Source organism: Anolis carolinensis, unplaced genomic scaffold, assembly GCF_035594765.1.
Source record: "Anolis carolinensis isolate JA03-04 unplaced genomic scaffold, rAnoCar3.1.pri scaffold_11, whole genome shotgun sequence".
Taxonomy (NCBI): domain Eukaryota; kingdom Metazoa; phylum Chordata; class Lepidosauria; order Squamata; family Dactyloidae; genus Anolis; species Anolis carolinensis.
The window spans coordinates 22,140,066-22,157,822 of NW_026943822.1; the positions used below are offsets into that span (position 1 = coordinate 22,140,066).

The following is a 17,757-nucleotide window of genomic DNA, read 5'->3' on the forward strand; positions in this document are numbered from 1 at the left end:
ATCCAAATTGCAAGATACTGTTTGACTGCATGCAAATATCAACACTAATAAGCAAGGCAGCTTGCTTGTCATTGATGAAAGCAGCACAATAATCAAAACAACAAAATCAACATTAAATTTTCTCACAATATATAAAATGGGAAAGACATCTATTCTGGAAAGGGATGCAGCATAAACTTACCATATGTAGATGTCTTAAGAGTACATCTAATGATTCTAACAATTCAGATTTTCACCTCAAATCTGCAAAGCTCCCATATAACGTTTTGCATGGCAACTGTTACCAACAGTATCTAAGGGTAAGAACAGGTGATTTAAATGCTACCAAACAGTATCCCCAAAGGTAGTGCACCTTATTAACCCCACATGGTAGAAAAGACTAAGAGACTAAGACTAACAAGGCATTTTAAAATTTGTTATCACAATATCATGTTTGTAAAATGACAATTTCATATTCCTAAATCTACAAATCCACATGGGAATACGTTTCAGATTGATGGGATGTATTTTATTATGTTTTATGCGGCATTGGATTTAGCTGGAGTTGTAAGCCGCCTTGAGTCCCCCATGGGGTGAGAAAGACGGTATATACATGAAGTAAATAAATAAATAAATTTTATTTTAGACTAGTTAAAACTATTCATTGCTGGGTTTTGGATTTTAAGAATGGGCCCATTAGAAAATGCGTAAGAATGTGGTTAAACAACAACTTCCATCATCATATGTCATTGTTCCAACCATACCAGTATTCAAAGTTGGGTATGTGTGCTAAGTCTGGTCCTGATCCATTGTCCATTTTGTACACAGTGCTCTCTGGATGTAGGTGAACTACAATTCTCTAAATCGGGGGTTCTCAAACTTTTCCAGCCACAGAACTCTTTTTGAAGCAAAAGTTACTCATGGGGCCCCAATAAATGTTTATATTATATATCAGGCATGGGGAAACCTTTTGACCAACTTATCAGTATTTCAGTGGCAGACCCCAGGGTCTATCCAGTCCAACTCCCTTCTGTCTTTCAGGAAAAACACAACAAAAGCACCCCCTGAGCGATAGGAGGGAAATAGGGTTTTGGACACAAGGAGAGTGATGAAAAAAGATTTAGGCAGTGAAGAAAGTGAGGAAAAAAGGCTTTTAGAGACCAAGGGGAAAAGGCAGTGAGGGAGGGGCAGGAAAGAGGAGGGAAAGCTTGGAGGGGGAAGAGGAGGAAGAAGGGGGATGGAACCATGGACCACCTCAGGATGCGGTTCACTTTGAGAAATCCTGCTCTAAAGTCAAGGTCAGTTTCCTCCAAACCCCACCAGTTTAAAGTTGGCCATGTTGGGTCTGTGTGTCAAGCTTGGTCCAGATCCATCGTCGTTTGGTTCATGGTGCTCTCTGGACATAGGTGAAGTACAACTTCCAAAATTCAAGGTCAATATCCCCCAAACCGTATCAATATTCAAAGCTGGGTTCAATTGAACTTGCAAACAAGTAAGTGAGCAGTATTCCATAAAAAAAATAAAATATAATAATAAAATTGGTCAGCACTTACAAAACAAAACATCTTATCTACAGCTATTTGAGAACTTTTCACATATTGCATCAGAACATATTTTATCTACCATTCAAAGCCAGTTCTAAATCATCTGAATTTGGGAAGCAAATGAATCAAGCAATCTTTATTTTTGGATTCCCTGATAATAAGGTAAATGGGTGGGAGATTACTCATGGAAAGTTCAGCTTGCTGGATAATTCATTTCTAGCATATTTCAGTGCTTCAGTAAGCAAAAGTTTTTTTTCTAAAACACACTGGAGACCAAACTTTTGCCAGGAAAAACCTTGATCTGCACAACTCATCAGCAACTATTTTGCTCTGAAAACATTCTTAAAGTAATATTGTCAAGGAAAAAAGAAAACCTACCTAAGAAAAACTTAAAACAATAGCAATGTGCAGCTCCTTGAAAGTGTAGCCTCTACATTTAAGTGAAACAATGTATATAGAATAGGATTCTATATTTTGAAAATAAAAGTATCTCTTTGCATATTTATTTGTTTTAAACTTTTGAAGATGCTCTTGCTTGCTCCCAGAAAGCTCGACAGGAGACTGCACTGGGAGCAGGAGAGAAGTGCAAAAGAGGAGAAATGGTCTCTTGAGGAAGGAGATGCTCAAGGCATTCAGCACATGCTGCTTTGTTATTTTATATCTGTAAGAACTAAAAGGTTAAGAATACAAATATGTGCATAAATATTTTGTATTTATATAATGCCGCTTTTCAATGTTTAAAGTGTTTAACATTTTCTTTATTAATCTTTACTGCAGACCAGTTACTGCATATATATTAAAGGAGGAGAGCTAAGGCAGATAGTAGCTTGTAGCAAGGTGAATCAATAGCAGAAAGGTTTCAAACAGAAATTCACACGTCACTCTTTTAAGTTTAATAAGTATCAAACATCACTTTACCTACAATCCTAGTGAGGCTTGCTTAGAATGAAATTTCACAACTGAGTGGAGTTATTCCCAAATAGACATGAACAAGGTTGCGCTGTTAATATCAGCATAAATCAATATTCACACTGCCCTACAACTTACCTCATAAGAGTTAGTTTGAAGGAATGTTTCGAATATACAGGAGGCGTAATCTAATTTTTATGAGGATTGTACACAACAGAACAAAAACTCAAACCCAAAGGCAGCAACTAGGGACCCAAAAGTTCTTTTCCAGTTCTTACCCCTATAGGAACTTGGAAAGTTCAAGTAAAGGAAGCCTATATGAGGTGAATTAATGAACAGTCTCTGTTCAAAACCCCCATCTGGAATGCCAATGCCATCTCCCAATATTAACCATGTACATTAATCCTGAAAGATTTAGTCCAGCAGCAGCTTCTTAAGTTCTTTTCCCATTCCTTCACGAGATGTGCAGATCTTGCAGAGGAAGAAAATCATATGAATATTTAAAATAATCAATACAATTGGGACTACGCTGGTATTTTGTGAGACAATAGCTAAAACAGAAGAAAGTTATCCGATTCCAAGAAATAAGTCTGCAAGTTTCCTATATGACATTTCCACTATGTGAAGGAAGCAATAAAGCTTACATATAGGACCTAGGAACTAAAACTGGAGACCAATGCATTTCCTTTGTGGGGTGATGGTGAGAGCATTCCAATAGAAATAAAAATGTCCAGGAACTCTGGCATGAATTACTTTTCTGCTATGTTCAGGGCCTTGACCCTCACATACTCTGTAGTTCTGCCTGCCTTTTTGCAGCTTGACACTAGTCAGCTGAAAAGCACGAACAGCAGGGAGATACAAGGTAAAGGAATAGGAATAATGGAGACAGTTCCACATCTCTTGAGTGATGTTATATAACTTTCAAAGTTATATCAAGACTGTATGATGAAAGAGTGGCCAAATCTTCTTTTCCTCAAGAAGAACTTTTTCGTACCTATTAATCTCCCTGCAACCCTCACTCAGCAACCAAAATTTGAAATCTCTTTTGTAAGTTCCAAGTCAACAGCCCTTCACTATGGAAAAGCAAGCATGGATCTGAAGCCAGCAAAGAGAGAGGAGAGAATATTTTCAGATTTGTTCCTCCAGGACAGTTGGGAAATTTTCCTACTGGGTCTCTCCTTGAGGACAGCAGGCAAGGCAGAAACCCATATATCAGCTATCAGGTATTCCCAACAAAGGATCCCCCTAGGCAGGAAGCATCCAGGCTTTGAAGTTGCAATGCTATTCAATGCTAATCAAGGTGGCCAAATGCAACATTCACACATGCCTCCAACAGACAATTGTTCTTTCTTCCACCCTGGACATTATTCCAGAGATATATAAACCCCACTTGGCTCACTTCCAACAGACCTCACAACCTCTGCCTGCCATAGATGTGGGTGAAACGCCGGGAGAGAATGCTTCTGGAACATGGCCACACAGCCAGAAAGCCAGTGATTTCAGTCATGAAAGCCTTCAACAACAAAATGTATTAGCGTAGTGGTTCTTAACCTGTGGGTCCCCAGGTGTTTTGGCCTACAACTCCCAGAAATCCCAGCCAGTTTACCAGCCTTCTGGGAGGTGAAGGCTAAAACATCTGGGGACCCACCGGTTGAGAACCATTGACATAGGGACGTTTCACACAACCCTATATCCCAGAATATCAAGGCAGAATATCCCACAACATCTGCTTTGAACTGGGTTATCTGAGTCCACACTCAGATAATGTGGGATTAGAGATTCCCAGAACAGTGTTCTCTCTCAGTTCTCCAGCATGACTGGAAGAAGCTGGCCATAGGGTTTCACTGGAGGACCAAGAAATATACCTCACAACCTCTTAGAATGCTTGCCATAAATGTGGGTGAAACAGCAGGAGAGAATGTTTCTGGAACATGGTCATACAGCCCGGAAAAGGCAAAACAACCCGGTCCAAGAAATCTCTTCTAATAAAAATCTGGGAATATTCAAATCCTCAAGTTGGACACAGATGTTGGACTGCACTGGTCCCAGGACTGAGCCTTCTTTAGGGCACCCAAATAATCTCTTTAGGGCAGCCCAATAACAAATTCCAGATCCACCTCAAAGTACAATAGAGTCTCGCTTATCCAACGTAAACGAGTCTGCAGAACGTTGGATAAGCGAATATGTTGGATAATAAGGAGGCATTAAGGAAAAGCCTATTAAACATCAAATTAGGTTATGATTTTACAAATTAAGCACCAAAACATCATGTTATACAACAAATTTGACAGAAAAAGTAGTTCAATATGTAGTAATGCTATGTAGTAATTACTGTATTTACGAATTTAGCACCAAAATATCACGATGTATTGAAAACACTGACTACAAAAATGCATTGGATAATCCAGAACCTTGGATAAGTGAGACTCTACTGTAGCATTGCTTTCTCCCGGATAGTGTTTTCTCTTTAAAGGGAGAGAGGGGGAAAGAGAGAGGGTGGAGCCCTCCTCGCTCCAAGCCCAAACTTTCCATCCAAGTTTAGAAAAACGGAGTTGAAGGAGAAAGGAGTCGGCAGGGGCTGAAGAATGGGCATTTAACCCTTCAGATTTCTTCCTCAGAGCATTAAAGGAAACGAAGAACAAAAAAGGAGACTGAGGAGGTGGAAAAGCCTATTTTTATCACCCTTCGCGTCTAATTTATCTCGAGTTTTCAGCTCTTTGAAACCAAAAACCCGTTATTCTCAAGGCCTGTTGTTTTGTCCCTCAACCGACGACAACGAAGTCTATTAAAACATATAAATATATATACACATACATATAATATACATATTATATATATATATATGTCTTTAAGTAATAAATAATTACCTGTTCTGAGAGAGAGAGAGAGAGAAGCGATTCCGCCTCAGCTGCAGCAACTCGCCAACTCCTGAGAGAACTACCGGTCGCCGCGAGGGAAAAAAAAAAGAAATAAATAAAAAAGGGCTCGCGCCAGGCTCCGCCCACTTTCGCGCGCCACCAACCGTCACTCGGAGGGAGGGAGGGAGAACCCGTGCGCATGCGCCCTCCTCCTCTCTGGCGCGCGCTCAGCTGTTGCTGCTGCTACTGCTGCTCTTGCGGAGGCGGCTGGTCCAAAACTTTGGTGCGCGTGCGCAGTTCTCGCCCTCTCTGTCTGTCAATCTCCTTCAAGGGGCGTGGCTATCTCGTTGTCCAATCAATGGATGGAACCAGAAAGGTATGTATAAAATACGGCATCTTTTTTTTTACCAAAGGGGGCGTGGCTTATCTTTGTCCAATCAGCGGCCTCCGGAGTCGTGACGATACGGGTACCACAAAGCGGGCACTAGCGGAGTTATTTAGAAAAGGGGCGTGGTGTAGGGGGCGTGGCTTCTCGTTGTCCAATCGGCGCCTTCCGAGGTGCAATGCACACACAATGCAGGCACTAGAACTGTTGTTCCCGGCATGCGTTGCGCTCATCACCGTTCGTTGAGGGAAAGGAGTGACGCATCACACCTGCCTCTCTGCGGAATCCTTCCGCTGTCGGAAATGAGTCCGCCGAAGCCGTTGGTGTTTTGGGCTTTAAAAAGGGCGGATTTTGTGCCCAAAGGCACGCTTTTCCAACCGGACAGAAAAAGAGACTCTAATCCCACTGTTTGTGTGGGAGGTTTTGTGAAGAGGGAGAAAGGAAGGCGGATGGATATGGGGGAACGAGAGCGGTGATGCGCCCATGTTGTGTTTTGAGGGGGGGAGAAGGAAGGAAGGAAGCGGAAGAGAGTGAGGATGAATGAAGGTGGCTGAGCTGGGGTGAGGGGGAAGGAGAGTCTCCCCCCACACACAAAGCCCAGCTCTTCTGCGCCAGGTTAGTTATTTTTGTGCGGGAGGAGAAAGAAGGAAAGCAAATGGACACAGGCTGACAGCAAGCGAGGAGGCGTGCAAGAAGTGTGGGTCAGGCCTGGGCCAACTTGGGCCTTCCCTCCAGGTGTTTTGGGCCCTGCCAAAATCCCTATCAACACACAGCAAACCCTCCTGCGCACCAAGCGCCCGCCGGGAGTGCTAAATTTGTAAATACAATAATTACTATTTATTTATTTACTACATTTATATCCCGCCCATCTCACCCATCCCCCCCATTATATATTTCTATGTTGTACTATACTACTATGCTGTAGGGAGCCTCTGGTGGCTCAGTGTGTTAAAGCGCTGAGCTGCTGAACTTGCAGACCGAAAGGTCCCAGGTTCAAATGTGAGTAGATCAATAGTTACCGCTCCGGCGGGAAGGTAACGGCGTTCCATGCAGTCATGTCAGCCACATAACCTTGGAGGTGTCTACGGACAACGCCGGCTCTTCGGCTTAGAAATGGAGATGAGCACCAACCCCCAGAGTCGGACACGACTGGACTTAACATCAGGGGAAACCTTTACTTTACTTTGCTGTAGTATTATTAGTAATATTACATGTAATATAGAATATATTATCAATATAATATATTATTAGTAGTATTATATTGTATTACATTATGGTATTATCAATATTATATGTATATACAATATATTATTTTATAAGCGTAGCACAATATTAGTACAGTAGAGTCTCGCTTATCCAAGCCTCTGGATTATCCAATGCATTTTTGTAGTCAATGTATTCAATACATCGTGATATTTTGGTGCTAAATTCGTAAATACAGTAATTACAACATAACATTACTGCGTATTGAACTAGTTTTTCTGTCAAATTTGTTGTATAACATGTTTTGGTGCTTAATTTGTAAAATCATAACCTAATTTGATGTTTAATAGGCTTTTCCTTAATCCCTCTTTATTATCCAAGATATTCGCTTATCCAAGGTTCTGCTGGCCCGTTTAGCTTGGATAAGTGAGACTCTACTGTATTTTATAGTACTATATTTTTGCTGGGGGGAGGGGCCTCAGATTGTGCGTGTGTAAGTCTCTTGTTGACTTATGGTATTTATTTGTCATGTCAGAAGCAAACCAAGGGCACAAGTTGCAATGTATTTGAAAACACAGTTTTAAAACAACAACAGCAACTTCTCATTATAAAACAGCTGTTCTTTGACAGCTGACATGTATTCGATGTTGATTGAGATTGTCATAGTTGGTCCTGAAAATGTCTGTTGGTTGGTTTGTTTGGTTGCATGTTGCAAGTCGCTTCTGGTTGTGAGAGAATCAGTCTACAAAGACGTTGCCCAGGGGATGCCCGGATGTGTCACGATCCTTTAGGCAGGCTTCTCTCATGTCCCCCGTTGACTTATGGTGACTATACATTTCATTGGTGCTTTTTAGGCAAGGAATCCTGAGAGATGGTTTTGCCAGTTCCTTCCTTTGAAATATAGCCTAAAGCGCTGACTCCTTTCCAAACAGGGCTCATCTGCCTTAGCTTCCAAAATCAGACAGGATCTGGTGCTTTTAGGATATTTAGGTATTTTAACATGGAGACTGTTTGTTCAGCATAGTCTAGTATTGTTATTGACTAGCATTGGCTGTCCAGGTTTCATATATCTTCTTCCCAAGCATTTTTTCCTGATGTCACGTTGAAGCTTGGAGCTTCTAAATGTCAAACATGTTGTTTGCCACTGAGCCATGATTTTCCTTCTTATTCCATTCCAATTAATATCTCCTTTATTTGTGTTGTTGTGCTAAGCTTTTAAACGTGAAGCGGGAGATCTCTTCAGAGCCTTCAAATATTAGAGATTGCAAAATTGGGGTCAGATGAGGAGGAGAAAACTGAGTGTGCCACAATGATGAGCTTTCATCAAATGTAACTAAATGCTGGCAAAGCAGAGTTGGATGCTGAATCCTATTTTTACACCAGTACTGGGATTTTACTTTTGTGGCTTTCTCCAATTTAGACAGCTTATTTCTCTTACTAATTCCCTTGGCTTTCTTTCAAATCCTTAGGTCCCCATTGGTATGCCAGTTTCTTGTTTCACAAAGCTGTTTATCCATGATTTGCTTTTTTTAAGCATGGTATCAGTAAAATGCAAGACTAATTTTTATTTTGGGCTGGCAGATTTGACTATCCTTGCTGTAAGGAGCAGTGGTGGTAATAGCAAGCAGTGGGAAGCCATTCCCCTACTGGCCTGGACTAATTCCATTGATCCTTTGGAGACTGGAAATCATGTTCTTAAAATGCATGAATGTTTGTGAGAACACTCCAGGTCAATCTGAACTAAGTCAGGGATTAGTGTAGGATTGTGAGAATCCTTCCATGGATGTGCTTTAAAAGAGTGTAAATAATTCACCTTTGAACTACTGCTTAGTAATATGGTCCTGCTCACAAAAGGATGACTGTGCTCAGTTATCTTGGGAATTCTTCACTTTAAGGGTCAAGTGGGGAGCCTAATCAGAAATGTGAGGGTAGAAGCAGAGGGGTTGTTAAATGTATTGCTTTGTAAGTGGTCTTCTGGAAGATATTTGACAATCTTTTATTTTGGGGCAATGACTGTGTCATTTTGATTCCTCAAATTCTCAGTCCTTTGGAACAGTTGCTTATAAACTGTCTCCTCTTTACCCTATTGCCCTCAGTTTCTTTCACCTTCCTTCACAGTAATGTTACAGGTCTTGGCAACCATTCAGATGTTATCTTGAAGGATAGTAACCTCTCTAGGCACTCTACTCAGAAATTTGAGAGTTGGCAAAGTCTAATCTAGAGTCTCCTTATTCCTCCCTCTCTTCATTAGGATGATTTTTCCCATGTCCACAAAGTGATCCATGTAATTGAATACACCAATCAAATCTTGGACAGGTCTCCATTTTCATTATTCAGATGCTTTGGCCTGGTTTTAGGATTGTTCACAGTTTATATATGGAAAGAAACTATATGTCATCAGAACCAGCAGACGAACACTGATTCCATTCCTCAGTTGTAGCTTTTTAGAAGTATTTCCTTCTTTTTCCCCACTGCTGCATTTACTGTCCTATTGTTAAGCTGCAAAAATTAGTAGAAAGCAGATGCTAGTTTCTTCGCATCTCACTTTGAAATACATTAAACACTTTGGGGGTTTATTTTGATCCATGCAGCCATTTTTTTCCTGCACAGATTGAATGTGCTTGCATTGACTGTGTTGTGTGATTGAAATTCCATCAGCAGAAATTGCTGGCAGACTCATAATGAGTTTGGATTTTTCCTCACAGAAACCGAGGCATGCATGACAGGGTTTTGAGCTCATCACAACAGATTCACATGAATGATTTGCCATGAATATCCAATATATTTTCGTCACTCTTGGTTCCCTCCCTTTTCCCCCACAAAATGACTTCTATCATCCTCAGTTCTTACTGTTCAAGGAGGTGGTTCTAGTGATAAAGATAGAATTAACAATGTTAATGATGCTAAAACTAGGCCATATGTTCAGAAATGAGTAGCTTTTATGAGAAATACCTTGCTGGTAAAGATAGCTTAAGCCTGTTTCCTCGTTTTAGTTTTTTCTGTTGTGACCTTGTCATACTGGGTGGAGGCAATTCCTGGGCTCCCTGGGCATCTGCTATGTCTATAATAAATGTCAGGTATTTGTGAGGGACAGAGCCATGCATATTATCTTTTCCCCTGAACTCCTATGGGAAGAAATAATGGAATAATAGAGTTGGAAGAGACTGCATGGGCCATCTAGTCCAACCCCCTTCCATGCAGGTAAATCACAATCAGACCTGACAAATGGCCATCCAGCCTCTGTTTAAAAGTCTCCAAGGAAGGAGCTTCCACCAGATCTTGAGGCAGTGAGTTCCACTGTTGAACATTAGGAAGAACTTCCTGACTGTAAAAGCTGTTCAAGTGGAATATCCTTTCCTGTAATTTGAACACATTTCTCACAGTCCTAGTTTCCAGCGTGGAGGTGTAAAGGGTTGCTTTTAATTTCTTGTTCCTACAGTCATAGTAATTCCAATGAGTATATTTGTTTTCTTGTTTTCTGCCAAGTCAGTGTTGACTTGACAACTCTGAATGAAAGACCCCAAGACCAACTGCTCCTGTTCATGTCATGAAATTGATTGAATCAATCCACCTGTACTGTGGCCTTCCTCTTTTCCTATTGCTTTTCACTTTACCTTGAGGTTAAATGTTGATGCTGTATTATAACTGCAATTCCTTCTTTTCATTTTGCCTGTCCTCGGTCATATACCCAATAGCTTCTGCTGCCCTTTTTCTAAGGCCTTTGTGCTTTATTCTTAGCAGGTTACGTACAAGTTGTAGTATTGTGTTGTCTTTTTAAAACAATATTGGTCTTGAAAACCATTACATTTCAACACAAAAGTCATTGATAAAGATACTGATTCAGAAGATGGCAGAAAATGTCTTTATTTTCTACTTCATGTCCCGATATCTGACAAGTTGCCATGCATACAGATATTTTAAAAGTTAAAAGTGATGACTAAAGTCCTTGATGTAGAAGAATGGTATTATAATAGTTGGCTATTATTGCAAACTGGCAATAACTATGTGGTGTGATGAGAGTTGAGAACATTTCCTTTCTCTGAATGGAGACTAGAAACATTGTGTTGGAACAGATGATGGTACTGAATGGCTTTGTTCTTGTTGTATTGCACTGTTTTTCATCCTAGCAACTGATAAGCTGCTAATTTGAAAGCTGTGCCTTTGTTTAGTACAGCTTCAGTGATGTTGGGAGATCCATACCTTTTTCAGTAAAAGTAACTTTCTCATTTGAAGGGAGCTACTTACATTCTTGTTACCCGTTATTTTCTTTCATAAGGCCTGTTTCATATGAAACAAATTTCACTTACATTTCTTTTATCTCACCTTCCAGTGAGTATTTTGGTGCTCTTTTCTTGATTTTTTTCTCTCATCCAAGCTTATGTAACAATTTTGTAGCTACTTGTAGAGTTTCCTAAATTCTGTTATAAAAGCTTAATCTAGTAAGCAATTATCAAGGGAGCTGTTCTAATGATATGTTTATTAGAAAGGTTTCAAAGCATACAGAAAATAACGGTATGCATGAAAACCATTCAGCTTGTTCCCAGAGCTTAGTTGCACTGCTGTGAGCTCAAAAGAGCACTGTAGGTATTGATATGCAAATAAAGAGTGGTTTTTAAATGTTATAACAACTAGGGATGGGATGGAGGATAGAGAAAACTGCAAATGGTTGGACATTTTAGAGGGTATGTTGGATATGGCATTGCACTGAATTTTGAACCAGCATTGTGGCTTATTCATTAGAGATTTACTTGAATTTCTGCTCAGCCATGAGTAACTGAACGGTTATGTGAGAATTGCAGCATATGGTCGCTGCACTGGCACAGAAATGACAGGGCTTTTCAGTAGATTAGGTGTGAATTCTGAACTCATTAAGGCCTCAGGAATGATAATTGGATAGGATGGTAATGCAAGCTTATGTAGTATGATACTGATTAATGAGCAGCAAAGTGATATGTGCAGTAATGTGCATTACAACCAAATGATTTGCTATCTTTTTAAGTTGGCAGAAGGACAAATGTCAGGTTGTATAAGTACTATCATTGGAGCTAGTTCTCTAGTAACGGTTTGTGCTAGAGAAAACTGTGGTGTCACTTGCCTTGGACAAGCATAAACCATGGTTGTTTGGTTAAGATGTAATGGCAATGTTGGGTTTGAATTAAAGAGGATGTTACTTACTAGCTTGGAGTATGAAAGCATGCATCATGCACATAATGCCAAGCCATAGTTACAACTGAATAGAGCTGTTGTCTCCCACAAAGGGGCCATGAGACAGTACATAGCCACAGATGGAGTTCTCTCTCTTTATTTTGTTCTTTGAAAAGGGACATTACTGCTCTTGGTCAAAGCAAAAGGAAGACCATGCAATCATTTCCATGGTGATAGAAGAGGTGTTTCTATTCATGTTATCTCCCAAAGTTTCTAGAAGAGGCTCCTTCCATGAGACTATTCAAGAAGTTCCTGTTTGAATACTCTCAGGAGCTCTTGTATTCTTGAAAAACCAATGACTAGACATAGTTTCCAGTGGGTCTGGGCCAAAGTGTGTGTGTTCATAAAACCCAGGCATCTACAAGGGCTGAATTGTCATTCTTAATTGTTCAGTACAATGATCCCATTGTTCTTTTTCCAGGACTTTTGAATTGTTTTTTCTGGATGCCTTTAGTAATATTTTGCACCTGACAGCATGTTTATTTTACAGTTATTGGTTCTCATTACAAACATATCAAGCAGATTGTCACTGTAATTGTTTACTGCTCCATGCATATATTAGAATGTGTTATTTCAGTCTCAAACAATAATGCATGCAGTCTTTGAGCTACTTTAGTTTTCTGTTTTAAAGGATTTGCACTGTCTTAGATTTACATTGGCTGCATTATCACACTTTATTGAGCCAGGATTGCCTACTCATTCTAATTTTAATGTAAACAAGCCAGATTCACAAACATAACAGCCCATTTGCTCCTATTATCTTGTTCACAGTCAGTTGTAAGGATAAATAAACTAGAGAAAAATAACTTCATATTAACTTTCATTCTCATTTGTTGCTCTAGAACAAACCCAGATTACAAGACTGGTCAAATTTATTAATGTATTCACTAGACTTATACTTATGGCATTTATCAGAAGAAAACAGACTTCTTGTTGGCATAACCTGAGATGCCAGGTTTCCGTGTAACAAGAATTATTTCGGTATTTATTCTTTTGCCCATGTAAGGGGAGGAATGAAACCAAAATGAATGGGTTGATAGTACTAGTAAAAAGCTCATTCTTGGTAAGTCATGACTAGGTATTTGTTGTGTGTAAACATTCACTATTTTGATAAGAGATTTCAAATTTTTATTTTGAAGTATAGGTCATTGATAACCATTTTTGCATTTTGCATTTCCCCCCCATTGAAACAGTTGTATACTGTTTTTAGCTATTTTTGTGTATTTAAATAGAAAATGTTGAACAACCATATAACCGATTTTCTGACCCATGAGTGTACACTCTTTCTTTGTCTGTTTCATGCTGACAAGTAATATTATGTTGGGTTCAGTATATGCCCAAATATGGAGTTGTGTTCAAGTGTACTATTTCTTTCAATTTCTGAGACCCCTTTGGATTACTTCTCATAAACAGAAGAGTTTATAATTCTATTTCTGGACTTTAAGATATCGCATTGTGTGTAAGATCCTTTATGACCAAGCACTCCATTGTATTCAAACATCTTTGAATGTGGAAAATTATCATTTTCCAGATAAGATTATAACAGTTATAGTATTTCAAGTGTGCTGGAGAATGTTTATACAGGGGAGTTTATACAGACAAATTCTGGTCTGAAGCAGTACAGTCCAGAAACCAGATTTGTGTTTGCTTGTCAGAGTGATGTGAAAGGTTTGTTCACTGTAAGAAGTGTAAAACATACAGTTCACATTGTTCTTTCAGATTTCCTTTGGAGTGGCCAATAGTTGTAGTAACTGAGAACTCCTAGACAATAAAATGAGTGTCTTTAATCACTGCATCAGACCATAGTATATCAACTTCATATTTTTAATAGCAATCTCTACTCTTTCCTCACTTGTAACATCAAACCAGTAAAGAGCTATGCAAAACTTGAAAGTTTGCTGACTGCTTCAAGACTTTTCATTGGATCTAAATTTCTGTCCCTGAAAATGAACATTTAGCTTCAATGCTTTCTGAATTGTGATAAAGTTTCCTAGCTGGCAAAAAAAAAAATCAAGTACCAAAAGGCTTCTTTTTAAAATATTTATTTTGTTCCTGGTGGCAAAGACATTCATTTCTGCAGTGCTTTAATGACTGGACATGCAGTCAGAGAGAACACTTGTTTTTTAAACCAAAAGTGTAACGTTGGCATGATGATCGTAGGATGGTGGGTGGCAGAGGAACCTTAGAGAATATTGAGGAGCGTTTTAGTGAGTCATGGTCTCAAAACAACAGCCCTTTTTTTTTCCTGTTCCTCCAAATTCCATGTTGTCAACAGTGCTTATGCTCTCAATAAAAATGTTGTCTCCCCATGAACCAGGGAGAGGTCACAGGTTTGGAAGAATGCCCTTTCTCATGGCATTGATCCAGACCAAATGATGCATAGATCATGGTGCTGTGGGTTAAGCAAAGCTTGGGTGTCGAAGCCGAGTAGTGGGTTCATGGGAAAAGCTTTACTTATTTGAAAACAAAAATAGACATATAACATTCTCTCATTTTGAGGGGGGATTACTGCAATCATTTGTAAAGCTCTAGAGAAGAGTATGCACTTTAAGAAATAATTTGATCTGCTATATTATGAAGGACTTCTTTACAAGTATTAACACTTAACTTTTACTGGAGAGGAGTCACTTGGCAGTAGCTTTTAAAGTGGATTCTTCAAGTGTTTCTTCATGGATTGATTGTATCAAAATCTCAAAATGATTCTCAAATAAAACATAGTCATGTTTTGTCTCTTGTTAAATAAGAGGTTACTATTTTCCAAGGAACAATTCCGTAGTAGAATCAAAAGCCACATTTTAATGTGTCAGTGATAGTATTTAAGCACTTGATCCCTTGAGACTTCTGAAAATCTGAATCTCTTCTATTTTGAGAACTTATGAAAGTGCTAGTTATCTAGTACAAAGAAGAAATGGGTTTTGTTTCAGGTGCTGGGGAATCTTGAATTGGGCAAAAATTTCAGGGAGAAATATTTAAGAGGATGAGCATCAGGCAAGACTAAGCATTGAACACATTGCCCTTGATGGAAAACCAAATTCTCTTGGTAGAGCAACAAGACACTTACAGTATAATCTTTTATCCATTTTGCTATGCGTAGGCATGGTTTTGACTTCCTATTTAGGGGAGAACTCTTGGTGGCAAACACATGATTGATCCCCATTTCCTCCTTTAATACAGAGATGTTCTAGAGCGTCTGGATTTCTGGGAGCAGAATTCCAAAACACCTAGAGGAGCAGAGTTTGGAAAACACTGCTCTAGAGCATGCCGGCACAACCAGTGGACCTCCAGGTGTTTTGAACTTCAGCTCCCAGAATTCCTGGTAATTAGTATAGCTGTCTCAAGCTTCTGGGAGTTGGAAGGAAGATTGTGCAGGCCTGTTCTGTAGTAAGTGCACACAGCTGTATTTATAAGAGTTATGGTGTTTGGGAGATGTTTACTATTTTTGAAAGTTAATACATATCTGTGAATGAAAGTAAATTTTGAGGAAATAATTAGTTTGAATTCTAGGAAGTCTATGTTAGCTTAGATGCAGATATTGCAAAAGACACCCGTCTGTAGACTTTTAAAATGAGGAACTGTGACTGTAGTCAGTGCGGTGGTGCAACATGCATCATAGCTATTTGTCAATGCTTTTAGTGCACTGTGATTCACTGGCATTACAATAGAAATAAAGGTGGCATTCTGACAATGTAACGGAGACAGAATTATTCAAAATTTGTTTTAAAACTTTGAAGAGATGAAGGCTTTGGTAAGGGAGTAGTGCAGAGAAGAATAAAAAGTGAGGTTATTTTGATGGGCCAATTGATGTTGTAGTGACATTCTTGTTTTCACTCCTTGTTGGGTTACTGCTTTGCACATTAGAAGTGCTGGGTTGGGTGAAAATACTGGGGAAAGCAGTGTATGGTTGAGCGTGGTTTTTGAAACATTTCTGCAGATGTTTGGCAACAGCTTCTGGAGCCTGAATATTAATAGTATTGTTGAGGCTTGATTTAAACTTTGGATATCTCTAAGCTTTACATTCCTTTCCCCCAGATTAAGCAGAGCTGAAGCCTGCTGTCATTCAACTCCTCTGAATTTGTTTGCTAGAGAATTCTTGGGCAACTTTGGCTGGCAGTGACTGCTGCTGTTACTACTTGGCTTTCCTAAATTTTCCAATAAGGGATTTCGCTTCTCTGCAATTGGAGTTAAGCCAAAAGGCTTCTTAAAAGCTAAATTTATGTTCTTCTAAAGTTAAGATTACTTAAAGAGGGTTTTAAATATCATCAAACCCTAATGTTAACAGTTGAGCAACAATCTTGTTATCCACTCAAAACACTCATAATCTTTGTAGCTATTGTAGCCTAAATGTTTTTGTTGTTGTTTTTGTTCCATTCTGAATCGTCAGCATTTCTGAGAAAGTTACTGGAGAAGCTCAGAAAGAATTTGGTACTTGAATCGCAAAACAATTGTATCAAGGCTGTCTGCTTTCATATGCACTTGTCTGACTATTGTAATGAGCCTCAGAAACGCTGCATCTAGTCCTCAGTCATTGGAATTCAATGAGGACTTGGATGTGGCACTCCATTTCCCAACCTCCATCTTTATTTGCTTTTCATCACTATATAATGCCCAGGCTTTTAAGGTACAGTTTTAACTTTATATGGGAGTTCTTAATCTGCTGTTTCAGTCTTTTGAGGAGGTTATATAATGTTCAGTCAGAGCACTTCTTTATGAATCTCTAGGTCTTACAGCATGAGACTATTGTCAGCATTTGACAGAGTTGATAATAGAGTTGCACTGGAGGATCCGCAGATTCCTAGAGAGAACATACTACTTAAATCTATCAATAATTAAATCCCCAAATGGCAAACCTACAAATATGGAAGGCCAATTGTATTGTAATTCTATTTATTTTATTTTATTTTATTTGTGTCTAATATTGAGAGTAAAGGCTAAAGAAAGGCTAATTAGAATGTTCCTCAATAAATGCAATGCCCAGGCCGAACAATGCCCAGGCTGGCTGTTGTTTTGCCATTGTTTTCCTTGTAAAACAACATGTACATGGATGGCTCTGTATACATAAATGATCATTATAATAGCTTATATTGGATAATGTTGAAAATTGATATCTTGAATTAAATTAGTCCTGAACATGACTTGCAGTAGGAATTTCCAAACTATTTTCATTTCAGACAAGTTGATTTAATCAAAGTGTAAGCCTACAGTGGGAGTGTTAGCTTGCCTTCCCTTTGGATTCATTGCTTTGGCCTTGTCCCCTTCCAGTCAGCCTCCACTCGAAAGGTGATAATTCTAACTTTTCTAAATGTGACTTGAGAGTTTGACCAAGCTTGCCACAGAAACATAGGCTAAACAGGTTTTCTTTTGTAGCTTTACTTAATTTGGTTCAGTGGACTTGTCTGTTTCTAAGTCAAGGTCATAACAAAAAAAATACATATTGGGTATTTTGAGGGGTAAAACATTCTTAATATGGCATGTTTGAAATTGTACTTCTTTTGGAGGGTGCTATAAATGAAACATTTCCAATGTTAATTCAGATGACGGTATGCATCAGCATTATTTGTGTTACCCACACATTTCTCTTTAATATTCTGACAACCCTTAATTTCCTGTTGTAAAAATAGTTTCTAATTAATACTTGAAAGCAGTTACTTTTCAAATGTAGTGGGTTTGCTTGACA

General features: G+C 39.0%; 1 protein-coding gene across 6 annotated transcripts in view; it reads left to right on the forward strand.

The window, feature by feature from the left end:
- Window positions 1-6,134: 6,134 nt before the first annotated feature.
- hmg20a (high mobility group 20A) overlaps window positions 6,135-17,757 on the forward strand; it is a 61,545-nt gene continuing 49,922 nt past the window's right edge. For 5 of the 6 annotated variants that reach the window (XM_062963429.1, XM_062963428.1, XM_008119181.3 and 2 more), the window contains exon 1: window positions 6,135-6,290. The gene's annotated coding sequence lies outside the window, so the exon portion shown is untranslated. Of the gene's footprint in view, window positions 6,291-6,361; window positions 6,493-17,757 lie in introns of those variants that run through there. The other variant, XM_008119183.3, reaches the window with a different exon arrangement.